This window comes from Somniosus microcephalus, chromosome 10 (assembly GCF_052327205.1).
Source record: "Somniosus microcephalus isolate GS21.2 chromosome 10, FLI_Smic_1.0, whole genome shotgun sequence".
NCBI classification, from domain to species: Eukaryota; Metazoa; Chordata; class Chondrichthyes; order Squaliformes; family Somniosidae; genus Somniosus; species Somniosus microcephalus.
In genome coordinates this window covers 104,985,839-105,007,570 of record NC_140996.1, presented here as the reverse complement: position 1 = coordinate 105,007,570, position 21,732 = coordinate 104,985,839, and positions in this window count along the sequence as shown.

Sequence of the window (21,732 nt, the reverse complement as noted above, 5' to 3'; positions counted from 1 at the left end):
CTCCCAATATGGGGCAAATAACTCATGCAATTTGGGTGGGTAGGGAAAGAAATTAGATTGGTATTCTGTTGCACCAGGTCTTTGCTGACCCCCACCATTTTTTTAATTGAACAAAAAGTGGGAGCAGGTGTTTTTTGCATCTGCCCCTTCAATGCAAATGTAAATGAAACAGATGAGACCGTTAGGATGTGATAACGGCCCAGAATCCAAACAGTCTCACCTCAGTTGCCCCCAGTGCAATCTATGCTTACATGAAGGAGGCATACTAGTAGGACTAAATTCCAGAATAGTTTAAAGGCTGCTTTTCCTACAGCCATCAATCACAAATCAATTATTATGGGAAATGTGTCAAATTTGAAATGATAGTTTTTGAACTATTTTTGGGAGATGTTTGGCTGGCACAGGTGGTGTGGAGTGCTCTAGTGCCATTCATAACATTAAAATAAATCAATTTGGCATCTGGAAATTCTCACTTAAACTCATAGGACAACCCTGCCAGCCCAGACTGCTGCCAGCTGGTGCAGTCTGAAGTCGGGCTGATCGAGGTCACCCTTCAAGGCCATCTGCAGTGCCCTCCACTGAAAGTCAGCAGCCTTCCACCAGTCATGCTGTAGCCACTGGTGTAGCACTGCATAGGAGCATTGGGATAGGCAAAGGCACACTGAAGACAGGCACTAAGGGAATGCACAGGAGTGATTAGTTGACATTTGTATGCAATATGGATTTATAAATTTGGTTTTGAATGTTTTTTTTGTGGAGACTTTTATTTTTTTCATTGTGGCCAAATGGACGTTGTAATGGTCAGTTACAGAGGGACGGTAAGGTGTGGGACTGTTGGTGAATGGCGTATTTGACTTGTGGTTACCAATATCACACTTGGATGAGTCTTCATGGACAGCCCAGGCAGAAAGGGACTATCAAGGTTGCCTCCTCCCTTCCTCTTCCTCTGCCTCCTCCTCAGCTGCTCGCTGTATAGCTGGTGGCAAGGACTGTGCCCTCATGATGGTGAGGTTGTGCAGCTTGCAGCAGACCACCACGACTCTTGACACCTGCTCTGCTGAGTACTGCAGGGCTCCTCCAGAGTGGTCCAGACAGCAGAAACATTGTTTCAGCACGCCAATGGTCTGCTTTATCACATTTCGTGAAGCAGCATGGCTGCGCACATGTGCATGGGTTGCGCACTGGAGTCATCTGCCAGGTCGTCAATGGATAGCACTTGTCACCCAGTAGCCACCCTTTAGTTTGCCGTGATGTCTCAAATGCAGCTGGTACAGTGGACTGCCACAAAATAAAGGCATCATGACTGCTGCCAGGAAACTATGCATCGACCTGTATGATTTGCTGCCTATTGTTGCACACCAGCTGGACGTTGAGGGAGTGGAATTCATTTTGGTTTCGGTACATGGCAGAGTTGACATGCGGCGCCAGCAAAGCCATGTGCATGCAGTCAATATCACCTTGCACCATGGGGAAGCCTGCAATCTTCACGAAACTGCATGCTCATTCTGCCTGCTGCTATTTGGCAAGAGAGAATGAAATGTAGGCAGCGCTCTTTGAATAGAGACCCTCAGTGACCTCCCTTATACAAAAGTGGATGGTGAACTGCAAGATGTTGCAAATATCTCCAACTCCAGCCTGGAAGGAACCAGACGCATAAAAGTTCACAGCCATAGTCACCTTCACAGCCACTGGCAATGTGGTCCTTGCCCTGCTCTGAAGTTGCAGTTGTGGCTGCAACAGGTGGAAGATTTCAGTGAGGACATCCTTATTGAAGTGCAGACATCTCACACATTGTTTCTCGCTGAGGTTCAGGTAGGAGAATTGCACCCTGAACACCCTGGGTGGATATGGCCTCCTGCTGAGAGCCCTTCTTCTCCTCCTCCTCCCTCTTACAGCAGCTTGTCCTGCTCTGTGTGGCCTCTGTTCATTCTCCAAGTCATGCTGCAGTCCAAGGGGAACTCCTGCTAGTGCACCTGTGTCTGGAAACAGCTGGTTGGTGCAGAAGCCTTGAAGTCAGGAAAAAGTCCTTCAGCACCAAACACTTAAAGAAAGACTTGCATTTATACAGCACCTTTCACAACCTCAGGACGTCCCAACGTGCTTTACAGTCAATTAAGTTCTTTTGACGTGTAGTCACTGTTATAATGTAGGAAATGCGGCAGCCAATTTGTGCACAGCAAGCTCCCACAAACAGCAATGTGATAATGACCAGATAATCTGTTTTTGTGATGTTGATTGAGGAATAAATTTGGGCCATTACACCGGGGATAACTCCCTTGCTCTTCTTCGAAATGGTGCCATATGATCTTTTACGTCCACCTTAGAGAGCAGGCAGGGCCTCGGTTTAATGTCTCATCTAGAATCGTAGCAACAGCCAGAAGAAATTAACCTGCAACTAACCCTGTAAGTAGTTGATGATCCCTTTAATAGCACTGATGGGAAGACCTTCCCACTGCTGAATGCGTGTTCAGCTGTGCGAGGTTAAGAGAAGGCATTAGCTGGAGCATTGAGCTCTAAAATGGGAGTGCTGGCATCAAATCAGTGTTGCACGTGAATTGACGTCCTTATCTGCCTGCCCTACATACTTCCGGCGGACATTAACTGCACGTGCTCACCAATATGGCATCCAGCACAATTTTCCCCACAACTGTGCGCACGCACCATGGACACCATTTTGGAGCTCTAAAGGCACTTGTAGCGCCCAAAAAACATGCGATACAGATCTGAATTTTGCGTCCACTTTCTCCATATCTACCCTATCAAATACTTTTAACATTTTATACACCTGAATCAGATCACCCCTCAATCTCAATGTTTATGCAACCTGGCATTAAAAGGGAAATTAGAGAAGCGTGCAATAAGGGCACAGCAGTCATCATGGGTGACTTTAATCTACATATAGATTGGGCTAACCAAATTATTAACAATACTGTGGAGGATGAATTCCTGGAGTGTATACGGGATGGTTTCCTGGAGCAATATGTCGGGGAACCAACTAGGGATCAGGCCATCTTAGACTGGGTATTATGCAATGAGAAAGGATTCATTAGCAATCTTGTTGTGCGAGGCCCCTTGGGTCAGAGCGATCATAATATGATCGAATTCTTCATTAAGATGGAGAGTGAAGTAGTTGACTCAGAGACTAAGGTCCTGAATATTAAATAAAGGGGACTATGATGGTATGAGATGCGAGTTGGGTAGGATTGATTGGGTAATGCCACTCAAAGGGTTGACGGTGGATAGGCAATGGCAAACATTCAAAGATCACATGGATGAACGACAGAATTTGTTTATCCCAGTTTGGCATAAAAATAAATAAAAAAGGTTGACTCAACCGTGGCTAACAAGGGAAATTAGGGATAACATAAGATCCAAAGAGAGGGCATATAAATTGGCCAAAAAAAGCAGCAAACCTGAGGATTGGGAGCAGTTTAGGATTCAGCAAAGGAGGACAAAGGGATTAATTAAGAGGGGGAAAATAGATTATGAAAGTAAGCTTGCAGGGAACATAAAAACTGACTGTAAAAGCGTTTATAGATATGTGAAGAGAAAAAGATTGGTGAAGTCAAGCATAGGTCCCTTGCAGTCAGAATCAGGGGAATTTATAATGGGGAACAAAGAAATGGCAGTCCAATTAAATACATATTTTGGTTCTGTCTTCACAAAGGAGGGCACAAATAACCTCCCAGAGATGTCGGGGAACATAGCGACTAATGAGGGGGAGGAACTGAAAGAAATCAGTATTTGTACGGAAATGGTGCTAGGGAAGTTGACGGGATTGAAGGCCGATAAATCCCCAGGGCCTGATAATCTACATCCTAGGGTACTTAAGGAAGTGGCCCTAGAAATAATAGATGCGTTGCTGGTTATCTTCCAGAACTCGATAGACTCTGGAACAGTACCCATGGATTGGAAGGTAGCTAATGTTACCCACTATTCAAGAAAAGGTGGTAGAGAAAGAGCGGGGAATTATTGACCGGTAAGCCTGACATCGGTAGTGGGGAAAATGCTAGAGTCCATTATAAAAGATGTAATAGCAGAGCACTTGGAAAGCAGTGACAGGATCGGACAAAGTCAACATGGATTTACAAAAGGTAAATCATGCTTGACTAATCTACTGGAATTTTTTGAGGATGTAACTGGTAAAATAGATAAGGGAGAACCAGTGGATGTGGTGTATTTGGACTTTCAGAGGCTTTCGATAAGGTCCCGCATAAGAGATTAGCTTGTAAAATTAAGACACATGGGATTGGGGGCAAGGTATTGACTTGGATAGAGAACTAGTTGGCAGATAGAAAGCAAAGAGTTGGAATAAATGGGTCATTTTCTGAGTGGCAGGCAGTGACTAGTCGGGTACCGCAAGGATCGGTCCTAGGACCCCAGCTATTCACAATATATATTAATGATCTGGACGAGGGACTTGGATGTAGTATCTCCAAATTTGCAGGTGACACAAAGCTGGGTGGGAGGGTATGCTGTGAGGAGGATGTCGTGAAACTCCAGTACGATTTGGACAGGTTCGGTGATTGGGCAGAAACATGGCAAATGCACTATAATGTGGATAAATGTGAGGTTATCCACTTTGGTGGCAAAAACAGGAAGGCAGATTATTATTTGAATGGCAATAGATTGGGAGAAGGGGAAGTGCAAAGAGACCTGGGTGTTCTTGTGCACCAGTCGCTGAAGGTAAGCATGCAGGTGCAGCAGACGGTTAAGAAGGCAAATGGTATGTTGGCCTTCGTAGCAAGAGGGTTCGAGTACAGGAACAAGGATGTCTTGCTGCAGTTGTACAGGGCTTGGTGAGACCGCACCTTGAGTATTGTGTGCAGTTTTGGTCACCTTATCTGAGGAAGGATGTACTTGCCATGGAACGAGTGCAGCGAAGATTCACCAGGCTGATAGCTGGGATGGCAGGAATGACGTACGAGGAGAGATTGGGTCGATTGGGCTTGTACTCACTGGAGTTTAGAAGATTGAGAGGGGATCTCATCGAAATCTATAAAATTATGTCAGGCCTGGACAGACTAGATGCAGGAAGAATGTTCCCGATGGCCAGGGAGTCCAGAACTAGGGGTCATAGTCTAAGGATAAGGGGTAAGCCATTTAGGACTGAGATGAGGAGGAATTTCTTCACCCAGAGAGTGGTGAACCTGTGGAATTCTCTGCCACGGAAGGCAGAGGAGGCCAATTCATTAAATATATTCAAGAAGGAGTTGGATATATTTCTTAAGGCTAAAGGGATCAAGGGATATGGGGAGAAGGCAGGGACAGGGTACTGAATTTGGATGATCAGCCATGATCTCATTGAATGGCGGAGCGGGCTCGAGGGGCCGAATGGTCTACTCCTGCTCCTATATTCTATGTTTCTATGTTTCTATGTCCTCATAAGTTAACCCCCTAAGCCTCGGTATAATTCTGGTGAACCTGTGCTGCAACCCCTCCAAAGTCAATATATCTTTCTTGAGGTGCAGTGTCTATGCTATGGTCAGGTTGACAGTGGTAATGCTGCTCACCAGGGCATTCATGAGCAGCTTCTGGTACCTGCTATCTACCTAGTGAGGGCCCACATTCACCTTGGGGGAAGGAGAGGAAAGAGGTAAACAGAGTGTCTTCAGGATTGAAGTAGCAATGGAAGTTTGGATTTAGTCATCTGAAACCTGAACCAACCAAGTCCACATTACTCCAGGACACTGTTGATAATTGACTAATCAGTCTTGCTCACAAATGAAAAATGATTTATCCAAATTAGTTCCTTGAGGAATTGTAGTACCAAAGACAAAAATTAGCCAGTGCACCATTAATGCGAATGCACAAAATTACTATTCATTAATGTGCACTTACAATACATGAGCTGTAAATTTCCCCTCTTGAAGTTATCTGCTAAATTGGGTAGGTTTCCACCAGTGTGAATTTTTGCCGGTCACTATTTAAGAAAATCAAATCCAACCCCTATGTAACTTTTTGGTTGCATATCTTTCCTCACCTCTGCCAATGGTAGTCTTATTTCTAGCATAAAATTGGTAGAATAGTATCAACAAGAAGTTTAAACCTTTTAGTCGTTTTCTTACCACGCATGTAAGAACACAGCAGTGGTTTAGATCAAAATGATTTCACGTCAGCAGTAATTCCTACCTTACAATCACTGGAAAATGTCTTCTCTCCGTTCCCCCACCAAATACTTCTCATGTACTTCGGACCCTTTATGAAATTATTCTGATTACAGTTAGGAAACAATCCTTAGTATTTGTCCTCAGACCTGTTCATTTTCTAGTCTGCTTATCTACAGCCACTAGTATTTATTGATATATTTTTATCATTGTAAACTAAAGGTACATCGACCAGGGATTGGTACAGATCATCAAATAAAAGTGTAAAGATGGATAGAAAGAAATTACATTAATCCTGGAATAAAAACATACAAATACATTTGATGGGCTTCACTGTGTACAATTTAGAAAAATCACAAGGACCTGGAATTTGCGGTCAGTGTCAAAGCAAAGGCATTTGCCATTGGCCCCAAAGAAAGCTGTCCACAGGGATCTTGTGATCTCTGTGGCAAGAAGTTTGCCTTTTTTGATGCATAAGTGATTTCACTGCAATATAATGGGGAAACCCTAATGCGATCTGCTGTGAGTCAACAAGCTGTCTGTAGGGGCTTCACAATATTCCCCTATTTCCCTGAAGATTGAAAAAGATTGGTCCACATCGTGGACGAAGAATTGGGTGATGTGACTTGTCTACAATGTTTTAAAATGTGCCTAGAACCACAAAAGACTGCTCTGAGATGGAAAGAACGTGGACAACACGGGAGACGAGGAATTCTGTGGAAAATATTCACACACCTTGAGACAGTACATCTTAATAAAGTCGTTCCCTGGAGTTTGGGAAATCACAAAAGGTTTTAAAATGGCAGAGAAAGCATGGCAAAAGGACAAAGAAGCAGCTCGAGTTGTCTGTGTGAAAAAAAAGTGGGAGGATGCAGTGGCTGTGAGTCAGACCTGCCAATCAAAGGGAGGTTCCCTTCAGAAGCACTTGAAGTTGTTTATTTACTTAAGAGATTAGCCCACTTGAGAAAACCGCAGGACAATCGATTTGAAACTGCTTCTGTTTACATAGCCATTCAAAGCATTCACAGACAATGATACATTGAAACTGTGGAACGGATTTTGATCTGCTACAGTTTAAGAACTGAATGGGTTTAAATCACCCATCAGTCTGGACAATAGGGCTGTTGCATTCCCTTTTGTTTCAGCCCAGGTAAACTCCGGATGTGGGCGGGAACATTTCGGCCCCACAGTGCAGACACACTAACCCAGTCCAACCACTTTGAGTTAGCCAATCACAGCTTTTCTCTTGTGAATTGGAACTTTTTGGGCGTGAATTTTCCAGACAGGAAAACAGCAGGGGGGGGCTCACAAGGTATATATGATAGCTCCTGTCGCTCCTATCGCTCTCTTTGCTTCCTGGGACCACAGGTGAGCCTCTCTCTCTCTCTCTCTCTCACTTCGCTGGACCACATGTGAGCAGAGTTTCTGACTCCTCAGCAAAATAACCTAGTAAGGAGTTGGGGGATGGTAATTAAGGGGATATTGCTAAGATTGTTTAAGTAACATTGTAGCCACTTATCCCTCATTTTTACCATCTGCATTCCCCCATTTAAACAATTTTACTGTAATTACTGTGTTCATGTGGTATAGTTTGATATTTGATTATAGTTTCTTTTAGTTAATAAAACTTGATTTTTTCTCATCCAAACCACGTGTCTGTTTTAATATCATTAATTATAAGTCCTGCAGTCAGAACTGGAAGGTGGGGTAGCGATTCAAAACCGCTGTTTTAAAATTGGTTTATTGGAAATTGGTTTACAGTGTAGCAGCAAGGCTGCAGACCAGGTGAATTACCTTAAACCAGTTAAAAGAAGCCCCTCCTTACATGTCTAAGCAGCCAATCACATTGCAGAATTCACAAAGGTTGGGGCTTTCACGTGGGGATGAGGTAGAACCTGAAATAATCATGAACAAACTTTTAAAAATATTTTACTTTTTTCTAAAGTTTCTTAAAAATTGTAATTTTTATCATAATGGAGAAAATTTAAATTAATTTTTCAGGGCTAGAACATTTGTTTAACAGTCAATACGCTGTTAAAACCCCAGTTATACCTAATCCAACAAGGCCTAACATTTAATGGGGTATTTAACAATGATATTACCATGGAGAAGCCCAAGTTTTCATCAGTTTCACTGATTACACTGATTGCCGGCTATGGTGGGAGGGGCACAGCGCAGCCAATGTCAGAGCAGTGAATGACTGACCGCAACTTCAGGATTTCCATGTTTAGATGTGCATGTACTATATGCTAAAGTTGCAGACAGTTTCAAAGGGGCCATTATTACCCACGGTAAATTCCAGCCCATAATCTGTAAGCACAAGTCAAAATTCTGCACATTATCATTTTTTCCACGTTCATTTCTTTTGGCCACATGGACAGAGTATGTAAGAATAACCAAACCAGTTTCTGCTGAGTATAATTTAAAGATATTGATGCAGTACATCGGCCATTCCCACTGCAGCATCAGCATCACAGCAGTACATAAGAACATTAATGTGTCAACCTTAGCTCAGTTAGTAGCACTCTCACCTCTCAGTCAGAAGGTTGTGGGTTTGAGCCCCACTTCAGAGACTTGAGCATAAAATCTAGGTTGACACTCCAGTGCAGTACTGAGGGAGTGTTAGAGGTGCTGTCCTTTGGATGAGACATTAAACCGAGGCTATGTCTGCCCTGTCAGGTGGATGTAAAAGATCCCATGGCACTATTCGATAAGAAGGTAAGGTTTTCCCCGGTGTCCTGACCAATAATTACCCCTCAACCAACATCACTAAAAACAGATTATCTGGTCATTATCACATTGCTGTTTGAGGGACATTGCTGTGCGCAATTTGGCTGCCGTGTTTCCTACATTACAACAGTGACTATACTTCAACAGTGCTTAATTGGCTGTAAAGCGATTTGGGACGTCCTAAGGTGGTGAAAGGTGCTAAATAAATGAAAGTCTTTTTTTTTTCTTTTTTAACATGAAAAGCAATGGAAATATCAAACTTGCACTTTTGAGCTAAAAAAGTGACATTATCAAAGTGCAACAATTACTGCAGTGTTTCACTTGATGACATCCTTAAATGTCAGTCCAACTCCAGAGTCCCTACTTAAATAGTGACCCAACTTAAATGTTGTAAGGTATTGAGTTGAAAACATTCCTAATATCCCAATAAATGGTACAGTGATAAAGGGCTAAATTTTAACTTGGTGGAGCATGTGGGTTTGGGTGCAGGTGGGAGGTAAAAACTGGGCAAATTGACAGAGCATTGGGAAGCCGGCAGCAACCAACCGACTTCTGGCTTTCACTCCAGCGCGATAGGCTGTGTGCGTGCAGGAATGCCAATTAACGTATGTTAATCGCTCAATTAGAGCATTTTCTCAACTCACTTTTGAGATTAACGTTGGGTCCATGAGTTTCCCGGGCTTTCTGAAACTCACCAGTGAAAGCAAGACCAGTGCACAGCGGCAATTGAAGGGGCTGAATGAATCTCAGGGAAATATGGCAATAAATGTTCAGTACTCACAGCTGTTTTCTTACTTGCTAGTGGGAAAGGGTTTGTTCACAGTACTTTTGCTGAGAGGTTACTTTCTACACTTTGGAGGTTTCTTCAACACTTTCAAGGTTTGTTCCACCACATCAGGATGGGTGCCACTTATGCTGCCTTAGACTGGACCTCAGATGAGGAGCAACATGACCAGCAGCACCACCACCAGCAGCCCCAACAGCCTATGGGTCGCAAACCTTCAGCTGCACACCAAAGAGGACAGCACCAGGGAGGTGACCAAGAGAGAGGTGCAACTCGCAGGAGGCACAACCCGCCATACAGAGTCTAAATGCAGAGGCTCAGTTTCCTTGACATGTCAGAACTGCAGTGTCTCAGGAGGCTCAGGTTGTCATGTCAGGTGGTGGCAGACATCTGCAGCCTCCTAGAAGAAGACCTGCTCCCTGCTGGACCTGGCGGCCAGGCATTACCAGTGACTGTCAAAGTCACCACCGCCCTCAACGTTTTTGCTTCTAGATCCATCCAGGACTCAGCTGGAGACATATCCAGGATCTCCCAGTCAGTGGTCCACAAATACATAAAACAGGTGACTGTTGGGTTGTTTGCCAGGGCCGGCAATTATGTCAACTTCACCTGAACGGCGCTCGGGTTTCCGTCCCTGGCAGGCTTCCCACAGGTGCAGGGCATCAACTGCACACACTAGGCAATCCGGGCACCCCCAGAACAACCAGGAGTATTTATCAACCGCAAGGGCTTCCACTCCATCAATGTGCAGCTGGTGTGCAACCACAAAAAGCTATTTCTGCAGGTATGTGCAAGATTCACGGGGAGCTGCCATGATGCTTTCGTCCTGTAGCAGTCCAAGCTCCCTGACATCTTTGGACCTGGAAGCAGACTTAATGGGTGGCTGCTAGGTGACAAGGGGTATGCACTGCAAACTTAGCTCATGACATCCGTCAGAAATCCGACCACTGAAGCCCAACAGCACTACAATGAATGCCATGTCTTCACCAGACAGGCCATCGGCATGCTGAAGATGCGCTTCAGGTGCCTAGACAGATCTGGAGGTGCCTTTCAGTATGCACCAGCCAGGGTCCCCAGAATGGTCGTGGTGTGCTGTGCTCTGCACAAAATTGTGCAGTAGCGAGACTTGAACCTGCAGGAGGAACAAGGCACAGAGCACAGATCTTCCTCAAACGATTCGGAAGTGGAGGAGGAAGAAGAGGAGCAGGAGGAGGAGGAAAATCCTTTTCCTGCTACTCCTACATGGTGCAACCCCTGTGGCTTCAGCAGAGGTAGAGGCAGGCTGCTCAGATCCCTGCTCTGACCACTGAGATGTTCTTGGCCATTGTCCTCTGGGTTTTGGAGCCTGTGAGGGCCCTGCCAAAGACTGCTCCACCTGCACTTGTGCAGGGGCAGACTCAGCCATTGGGATATGAGGCAGTATGTCGGCTACTGAATAAGTGGGGGGAGCAACAGGTGAGAATTGGAAGCGCTTTGTGCGGAGTCCCCACTTCCATGTCCCCTTTAGCCATCATCCCTCTCATGGCCCAGCCGCACTTCCCTTCTACCACGGTGCTGGAGAACACTTGGTTGCAGATCAGTGTGGTTCTGTACGGCCAAGGCTAGGGTATATGTCATCCTACTTAAGGTGACAGACATGTTGGCATCCAGAGTCTACATGACCGTGGTCAAGATCTGCGTTGAAGGCCTGTCACTGCATCATACATTATCTGATGCTGCTCAATGACTCTCCTTTTCATCAACAGCCCCCAGGGTACAGCATCTGTGTCCAGTTGTGCAGAGCTTGGAGAGGGCTGCACCCTCCGACGCGGACCCTCCACTGCTGTCCCTGTCACCACCACCCGCTCCTGCTCACTTGTGAAGTATGAGTCACCAGGTGAAAACCTAACTATCTGCTTTACTGGTCCCACCGAAGTGTGAGTATCTGAGCTGGTGCACGAGTCCTGTGACGGTGCACCCTCAGAAGGACTCAGCTCCTCTGAGGATTCATCGTTGGACATCTCCACCACTTCTGCTGCACGCATGAGGCCTTGTCAGAGATAAAAGATATGAAAGTGTACTGGCAAAGTAAGAATATGTTGCAAGTTATCATTATGAAGATGATCATACTTCACTCGCTGTTGAAATCATGTCAACATGACTGAGTGCCGTATGACATGTGGGTGGCTGATATTTAATTGTGTCACCGGTAGCTGGGAGCTCCCCATCTCCCCGTCTCCGACAGCCAAGGGCACCAAAGCTCCGTTGATTTCCAGTGCCTGCTCCTCTTCTCAGTTGCCAATTGGGAAATCTGTGGAGGGCCTCCTCCGGTTCTCTCCCTCTTCCTGGTGTTCTGTCCTATCTTCTCCTGCAAGGAGGGAAAAAACAGACCTATGAGTGAGTGTTATGGCATGTGTTCAGCTGATGGATAGAGTGCATTTGTTGAGAGTGACTATGAAGAAGAGGCATGACATTGCATAATTGCATGAGGGGAGAGTGCAAGTGGTGGTTGGATAGGAAATGTCTAGAAAGAGAAGGATGGGTGCTCCAGCAAGGTAAGCGGGTGTGAGGAGTGATGTGCTGGAGTAGGCTTGACAAGGCAGAATGAGAGGGTGTGGTGATATGCACAGCAGGATGTAGGTGAATGTGCAACTGTACTCACCTTCCCTGGCCTGCTCTAAACTGCTTCCTACACTGAAACCAAAAGTGTGGCACTACGCTCCTGCTGCTGACCTCCTCTGCCACCTCTAAGATTCGCAAAATTCCCACATTCCCCCAAGGTTATTAATAAAGGGACCCTATGGACAATTCAAAAAGGGGTACCCAAAAGATGGCGTCCGCACCTCATGACCAAAAGCCTGTAAGATTTTAAAAGCTTGGACTCTACAGCACAGAACAAGCTGTTTTGGGAAATCGAAACTTTAAATGCATTTCTGTGAAAAAGGACTTTTGTGTTTGAAAACCTAGACAGTTAAGCAAACACTGAATATGCATTTCATCGGATTGGAACAGATCACCCCAGTTAGGCCTAAGCGCAAGGCCATCACTTTGTCCGCATAAATAATCGGAAACAGCTTAGGGAAGCGACCAAGGCTGCACAGGCCGATTAAAATGCATTAATGACAATACAGCCCGGACATCAGGCCATTAGGTGCGATAAACGGCCATCTAAAAACTAGTTAGTTTAGATTGGTATAATCATTTAAAACAGCCTGCCAAAAGTGAAACAATGAACTGACCTGATTTGGCGCGCAGATAAGGGCCATCGAAAGGAGTATAACTGTAGGCCCTCAGTAGCAATCGCCCCTTGACTCCTACGCTTGACTCTTGCCCTCTTGGCTCTTGCTCTTCTTCCCTCCCGCACTTGCCGCCTGGCCACTGCCCGTGTCTTCCCGAATCCATCAGGGACGCCCGGCATCGCACCAGGCGAACATGGGCAAACCAGGCCAGACGAGGCGGGACGAGACGAGACGAGATGAGATGAGACTAGACGAATTGGAAGAAGATTGAAGAACGCTTCGAATAATTGGGCCTTCAATCCAGCTGACCTATGATTATCTTCATGCAAACTCCAGCTGCTGCCGCCTGAGGAGGAAGAACCATCATCCCTGCGAGGTAAAGTACCCAAGCAAAGACTTTAACCTCAGGGTACTTTACCTGGACGACATCCTTGCAGCACCCTGAGACCACGTGATGATGGCAGGCCCCACGAGCACAAAGAGCGAACCCCAAACCCCACAACCATTTGAACTCAGCAGATTTTGACTCGGTGAGCATGAATTCCTGGCCCCTCATAGATTAATCTAGTTAGGTATAGGGGTGGGATAAGGAGAAGGGGATTGTTAATGTAGTTTGTTTTCCCTCGATGTGCCGTGTGTTCCCCATTCCCATTTGAGTGTATTTTCTTTTTGATAAGCCTGTAACTACATAGTGATATTCTCAGTATTTGTAATTTTTATCATCGTTGTAATAAAGTTCACGATTTTCTTCTACCAAACCAATCGTCTACCTGTTTTTCTGTATCGCCACCTGCACCTAAGTCCGGTGTCTAGAACCCAGGGGTGTGGGAGCGATTCGAACCGCTCACGGGCAGTCAGGGGCATAACTGACTGGCCACACGCCACCCCCTACAGAAAATGGTGACTGCGGCAGGTGTAGGGGGTTTCTCTTGCTCGTTCTGGTCTCCTGCCAGGCTTTGTGCAATAATTACCCTTGAGTGGTTCGACCCACTCTCCCCTACGGTTCTAGACCTTGGACTTAGATGCAGAGAACTGTAGTGCAGAGAAAGGACTCAATAGACCAGGTTGAATAGCACGAAATGGATGCTTTTATTTTTAAACAGTTTGAAGCATTACAAAATACATGTCATAGGCACAGATTAAAGTAACTACAATCATGCACAAATTTATGAACTTGACTCTATGGAAATGGGGAACACACGGCACATCGTAAAAGGGAAAACACATTACGATTACCCTTAACTCCCTCCCCTATACCTAAACTAAGTTTCGACCTGAGGAACTCGGGATCATGCTCACCACTATCAGAATCGCAAAAAGGGGTTCGCAATCTTTTAGCACAGCTTTCCGTCGTCACGTGGATCTGGAAACTTCTGGCGCAGTCGATATTCTCTCTCTCTCTCTCTCTCTCTCGAGGCGGCGGGGTAGACACAGCCTCGATGAGCGCTCGTCAAGGTTGAGATCCACTATTGTGGATTTGGGTTCATGGAACAGAACAACACCTCGATGGGATGTTGAGGCACGGAAGTGCTAGGCCCGGAGTGTCCTTTTCTCCGGCCTGGATCGTCGTTTTCCCGAGGGTGTCTTCTCCTTCGGCCTGGGTCGTCGATGATCTCCCGACAACAGCACCCGGGCCACCCTTGTCGTCTTCCCGTCGTGGCCGAGCCTTGTCTGGCTGAACACCGACCACGTTGTCTTTTCACCGAAATTGTCCGTCCGGAGCGTCTTTAAAAAGAAGAAGCGCCTTGATCGATTCCGAAGCTACCGAGGTAGAAGAGGCGCTGATGGACTTTTCAAAATCCATATTTATACCCTTTTGGGACAGTCTTATCTCCCGCCAAATCATAGTCCTGTCTTTGTATTAATTTTGGCGGGCAGAAATCTCTGCAGGGGTGCTTTGCCTTGTAACGGGAGCCGGTGATAACTTAACTGGCCTTCCTGGCCGATAATGTCTTTTAATGTCTTTTACATTGTCACCGTGACTCGGTTCGCATATTGATCGGCCTGGAGATTTCCCTTGATGGCTGTTAAACGGTTTCTCCTTTGTACATTAAATGGGTATAAGTGTTTATGCATTGTCCACCCATATCTTGATGGGCCCCATCCTGTTTGCCTGAAACCGTCCTGTACTTAGAATCCATTGAATATGTATGCTGTTTCCCTGAGTTTCGGTTTCCCGATACTGGCTTTCGCGGGCTTACTGTCTTCAATCCACAAGCCTGTCTGGCTTGCAGTAACAGAAATCAAATGGTCCAGAAACTGATCACGAGGCCCGGCGGCCATTTTGTATGCCCTTTTATCAAAGGTTTTTCTGTGCAAGCTTACTTTGGTCAATAAACTGTCTTATTTTATCCTGTTTTCTTGCGTGATTATTGCTGAAAATTTCGAATCTTACAGGCCCCCCTGTGATACTGATAGCTTGCTAGAGGTATCAATGATCCTTGGTGAGCAAATTTTCCCTGATTCCCCACATCCAAACATTCCTGGCACTTAACTATCTATGACCCTCACGACACATGCAGTTCCCATTTCCGAAAAAAAAACGAAAATTACTTTGTGCACATTTGGACAATCATAGGCAGCACTTCTTAAACTATAACACATTCATCTGTCAGATGTGCAGGGGTTGATACCCTCTTGCACCACCTGCATACACCTTTTATTAATCCAAGAACTTAAGAACGACTAATAGCATAACAATATTCATATGCTTAAAACAAAACACGCAAATGGCCAAAATCTAAAATGGAGGGACGCTTAACCTTCAATACTAGCAACTTAAAGTGGGGTGTCATCTTCCCCCATTCGCACATAGCGTTCTCTCCATTCTCCTGTGTTCTCGTGCCTCTGGAGGCGTTTGCCTCTTTTGCAATGCATGAATAGCAAAAATATCACAATTGAAACCTGACACACTACTAGGATGTGGGATGCTATTCTAATCCAGGCCAGGACCTCTATGTTAGTGAACAAGTCCCACCATGGTGGGATGACTATGTCCAATATGTCTTTTCCTATCTCTAAAGTCTTCTGCTCCAGTGTGTAAAAATGTTTCTGTGAAACTATAACGGCTTTTAAAATCTTGGTGAGGTGTTCGGGAAGAGGGGGAATGACATAACCAAAATGTGCGATGAATCGTTGCAAGTCCGTGAAATTCTCTTTGACAGTGAGGTGAGCGGTGGAGGGTGCAGGAATGGGGACAATTCGTTGTTGTGCCACTTGAACCTCGGCCCTGGGTTTGAAACAGAAACTGCTATCACTGATCGAACACCACTCGTGTTGTCCGTAGCGGTAGTGAGGCGCTGCAGTGGTGACGCAGTATGTCCCACCCCCGATATATGCTACCTGCGGGGGCACATGGTCCTCTGCCATTGCCTCCATGGTGCAATTTATCGGCTTCGCGCTAGCGGTTTTGAACCCGCACTGTGGTTTCAAAAAGGCATTCAAGTGCTGGGGACACAGGATGATGTGTGCTCCCCGGCTCCGACACCCCGAGAGGTCGGTGCCTGTCATCGTACGCTCCCATCTGATGATGTAAGGCGGGACCACTGCGTAACGAATGTGTGCGCCCCCCTGAATGACTCCAATGTTCTCCACCCTGTATACCGGGGCAGGCTTTGCTGCGGGACCCAACACCGGCATTCTTACCACTATTCCCATGATAGTATGATTCGAACGTCCGCAGTCCACTGGGACTGGGTACACTTCTGCAGCTAGTCTGAGCTGGCACGGGCTTAATGCATTCTCAAAAGGGTGGAGCGCTTGCAAGTGCTTGTTGCTGATCCAGGACGGGACCAAACCCTGTTTTAAATCCTCAAGATTACTGCGGCCCTCGCCCAGTAACCACGCCCCGTATAGCACACAGGCCTCGTTTTGCGCAGCTTGATCGGACGCATTCCGATCCTCCTTAATGAGCACATTTACCGTTCTCGTGTGTTTCTCCAGCTCAGCTATTATTTCCTTAAAGTGTAGTGTCATGGCCTGGTCCTCATGTAACTCAGAACCCACTACCTTATTTTCGTCTGTCAGTATGTTCCTTAACTGGGCTTTTAAACCGTTGATCTGTGTCTGCAGCTCCACGTTATCTAAAGCGTTGACGACAGATGTCCCGGTATTAAAAGCAGTGAATATGTCATTTACTGTACCCCTTCTTTGCCTCCCGACTCGATCCAAAACTTCTGGTGGCGTGGTGTATAATTTGTCTTTGTCGATGTCGGCAAAGTCAAACTCGTAAAACTGTCTAAACATTCGGGTTAACAGGACCTGGTATAATTGTTCCGTTTCTTTGGGACACCACTCCGGCAATCGTACCTCAGTGAGGTTTAAAATCACTGAGGCCACCGCGTAGTGTACCCCTTGGTACAGCACCTGACCGGTGGGTACCAATACTAAACCGTTCCCGGGTCCCTTGGTGGTGGTTGGGCACCCTTCTTTCTGGGCTTTTGCGACCGGAAGCGTGGGCAGGGGCTTGCGTGGGCGGGTGATGAGTTCAGTGGCGTTTACCGGAATAGGGGAGTATGGGGCTCCGCACGCTCGAGTGCTGACATCCCATCTCATCCCCTTTCCTTCATCCTGCCACTGCCTCTGGAAGAAGATGGATACGCCCTTGGGGCACACGCGTTTTGAACCCCACATACAGACATATATTCCTTCATCTGGTTCCCACCATTTGTCCCAACACACACGTAATTGTCCGTGAGTCCCCGTAATAGTCCGATGGGTATTATTACCCAGTCGCTCCCACTCGACCGTAGAGTTCTTCATGTCCTTTCCCAGCTTTCGCAGCCACCACCATCGCCTTAGTGGTACATTCCCATTACACACCAGACAGATCCTCTTTCCCACGGTAACGCTGACTCTGGGTGCAAGGATCCTCACCCGAGGGCACGTTAACGAAGTCTCTTGGTAGGCAAAACCGAAATTGCTGGAGTATTCCGTAGAATTCGTCCCCAGCCAACCTGGCCATCTCCCCTGGTGGAAGTAGGTGGCGGTTTCCTCAACCTCTCGCTCCCCTGTCCCATCCGTTGCGATGGGGGCCGTGTCCCCGGAACACCCAAAGATGATGACGTCCTTGGTGCGGCCTCGGTAGGCCCACCCGCACCCGATCGCCACGAACACGATGAGAATCTTTTTCATCATATCCCAGGTTTCTGTAACCAATAAAATGATGTAGCCAGGCTCCCAATAGGTGCTGGCCTAATTAAATGGACGCGCGGGTTCCTGGACCCCGCTCCCAAACAAGCACACATACCGGGCAGACTTCAAAATTGTACTCTTAACATTTCTTAACGCCGTAAACTTTATATTCCTTAAACTATCATCATAATTACCTAACTTAACTTATGTACAGCGCCGCCCTCCGCCGGGCGGCCTACTGAATTCCTGTGAGGGCTGCAGCATGCCACACCCTGCGGTGGGGCTGCACTGGCCTTCGGCTTTGATCCCCCGCAGCCTGTCGCTGTTGAACGGGAACCATGCCTTTCTGGGGCTGCTCTAAACCGAGGTTGGGAAAAATGGGGAGAATCTGGCCAAAACTTTCTGGGCTGGGGCGCTCGAGTCGACCTACGAGGGGCTGCTTTGGGTGAGGCTCCCGGGGCTGATGGACCGGGGGTTGGGACTGTCACCGTCACAGCCTGTGGTTCCTCCACAGCTGCCGGCTCCAGCTCCCCTCCCTCAGGCTCCGCCCCCCCGGGGCCGGGATTTGTGGCTTCCGACTCCACCTCACCTGTCCCTACAGGTAGTGAGTCTCCGCCCCCATTCCCTACCTCCCCCAAACTTGAGTCGAGGGCGGGATCGTCGTCCTCTGACTCTTCCTCCTCCGTGATTGGGTCTAAGGCGAGGTCGAGCTGTTCGGGCTCTTCCTCGTCCGAATCCCAAATTAGAGGGGAGACCTCCCACTCCGATGGGGTGGCCCCTCCCTTCACGCAGGCTACTGTTCCAGCCTGTGTGGTCTGTGACTCTGTTACAGGCTGAGGATTTTTGTTCTCAGACCTGGTCCCTTTTGTTGGCCCTTGTGCACCCGATTTAAACAGCTTACACTGGTTAATGTGAAACCATTTGGTATGTCGGGGCACCTTCACTGCATAAACCATGGGGCTGGCCTTGTCTACAATGCTGTAAGGCCCCATGTACAATGGTTCAAAACTCCCTACCCTGGCGTAGTTTCGGACCATGACCTGGTCTCCGACTACCCACTCTTGTTGCTTACGAGGTTCCAGTAACAGTCGATTTCCCTGGTGCTGTCTTCCCATGTTCCCAGCCGCCTGCCCATAAATCTGTTTCAGGCGCTCCAAAAGGGTTTGGACGAATTTGTCTCGCTTCACCTCTCGGAGCTGGCCCTCAGTGAGCACCGGGGCTAGTACATGGGTGGGTGTTCGCATGATCCTTCCAGTCATTAATTCGTGCGGGGAATACCCCGTACTTTTGGACTGGCTGGCTCGGATCCCCATGAGGACTAAAGGCAGGACCTCCGCCCATTTCTGGGGCGAGTCCATTGTCTCTTTCCTCAGCTTTTCCTTGAGGGTCCGATTCATGCGTTCAACAATCCCGGATGACTGGGGATTGTATGCTACGTGCCACTTCCCCTCAATGCCCAAGAGCATGAGGGCGTTCTGCATTACTTGACCGGTGAACTGACTCCCTTGGTCGGACTCTACAAAACGGGGGAGTCCCCACCGTGAGAACACTTCCCGAATCAAGATCTTAGCAGTGCCCAGTGCCGTAGCTGTTCTGCACGGGAAAGCTTCTACCCATTTGGTGAACACATCTACCAGGACAAGGCAGTACTTATATCCTCCCTGGGCGGCGGGCAGGGGCCCTATGTAGTCAACCTGAATCGACTGCCATGGTCCCTCTACCCTCCTGATGTGCCCCATGGGCACCTTCCTTTTGTGGGGGTCTGGGTTGTTTGCAGTGCACACAAGACAGCTTGTGCAGAATTCACGGACATCGTTCCGAAGTCCCGGCCACCATCCCGCCTGCTCTACCCGCTGCCAGGTAACCTCAGGCCCGGGGTGTCCCACCCCTGGACCCTCGTGGGCCAGTTGCAGGAATTCCCTCCGGTGCTGCTGCGGCACAACCCACTGCTCCTCTCGGAACAGCATGCCTTCTTTGACTGAGAGGGCTGCCGTACTGTATGGACCCTCTACCTGCTTGCCTTCTGTGATGGCTTTTAGGACTGTTTTTAGGGCGGGATCCAGGGTTTGGACGGTCTTTAGGTCTGGGGGCGGTGTCACCCCTGTGTTTCCTGGAATTCCCTCCCTGCCTTGGATCGCCGCCACAGGTCCGGGTCCATAGGGGTCCCAGAGAATGCCGTTGCGGGCACCCTCCCTGGCTAGCGCATCCGCCTGCTGGTTGCCCTGACTGCGGGGTTCTGTGGTGGAATGAGCCTTCACCTTATGGATGAACACCTCCCCTTCCTCTCCCACAGCTGCCAGGATCTTTTCCAGCAAGGGCTTAACTGTTAAAGGCCGGCCGTCCGCGGAGGTATATCCGCGGCGGGACCAGATGGCGAGGTACTCCGTACACGAATTGCATGTGAACATGCTGTCTGAGCAAATCGTGTATGGGGTTGGGAAAATCTCGGGGTGGGTAACCACGTACGCCACCGCGGACAGTTCAGCCTGCTGTGCGCTCATAGTGCTGGGGAGCTTAATTGCCAGGGCAATGTTTGCCGCAGGGTCATAAACTCCACACCCTGTGAGTCGTTCGCCAGCAGATACAGTGCTAGAACCGTCTACGTAGATTTCGCGGCCTGTGGGGTGTATCCCGGCCCGTAAACCTATGTTGACCTCCCATACCCCTTCTACGGAACACCGATGGGCTGTTCCGGGATATACCATGTTGGCTGCGAGCTTTGGCTCGCAGAGGCCTTTAACTTTGAGATCCATCTGGGAAAGGAGGAGGGTCCAGCGCGCAATCCGAGCGCTGCTTACGGTCCCATCCTTAATCCTTCCATCCAGAAGCATCTTTGTGGGGGTGTGATGGTTGAGGAGCGTGATTGGAGAGGTTCCTGTGAAGATCACTGATCTGTTCACAACCCAATGCGTGGCCAGGAGATGCCGTTCGCAATTGGAGAAACTCCTCTCTACATCCGTGAGCACCCTGGAGGAATAAACTACCGGTCTCAGCTTGCCGTGCCGCTCCTGGAGCAACACGGCGCTCAGGCTGTCCCCACTAGCGGCTACCTCCAGGAAGAACTCCTCTCCCCCATCTATGGCCCCTAGGGCTGGCGCGGTCTGCAGATCTCTTTTCAACTTCTCGAATGCTGCCTGGCACCCCTCATCCCAAGACCACTCGACTCCCTTGTGTAAGAGTTGGAGTAGCGGGGCTGCTGTGGCAGCATAGTCCTCGATGAAATCTCTGCAGTACCCGGTCAATCCCAAAAAGGACCTTACACCCGTTACTGTGTTGGGGATCGGCAGATCTTGTACTGATTCCCTTCTGACCTTATCTATGGCTCTTTCTCCAGCGCGGATGGCCAGACCCAGGAATTTGACTTCCTGCTGGCCGATCTGTGCTTTCTTTGGGTTTACTTTGAAACCCTTCCTTTCTAACAGTTCCAATAATTCGGCTAATAGTGGGCCATGCTCCTCCCTTGTGTCTGTGAACAGGAGTAGGTCGTCCACATACTGTACTATCTGGTTGGGCTGGCTAAACTCTTTTAAACTCCCCGCCATGCATTGATGGAAAATGCTGGGGCTGTTGTGAAAACCCTATGGCAAGCAGTTCCAGGTGTACTGTTGCCCTTTGAAAGTAAAGGCAAACTTGTACTGATCCTCCCGCCGCAGCGGAATGGACCAGAAACCGTTCGAGATGTCCAGCACCGTGAACGTGGTCGCCGATGCTGGAATACTCCCTATTAGGTCTGCAACTGCTGCTACCGTGGGCGCGCAGG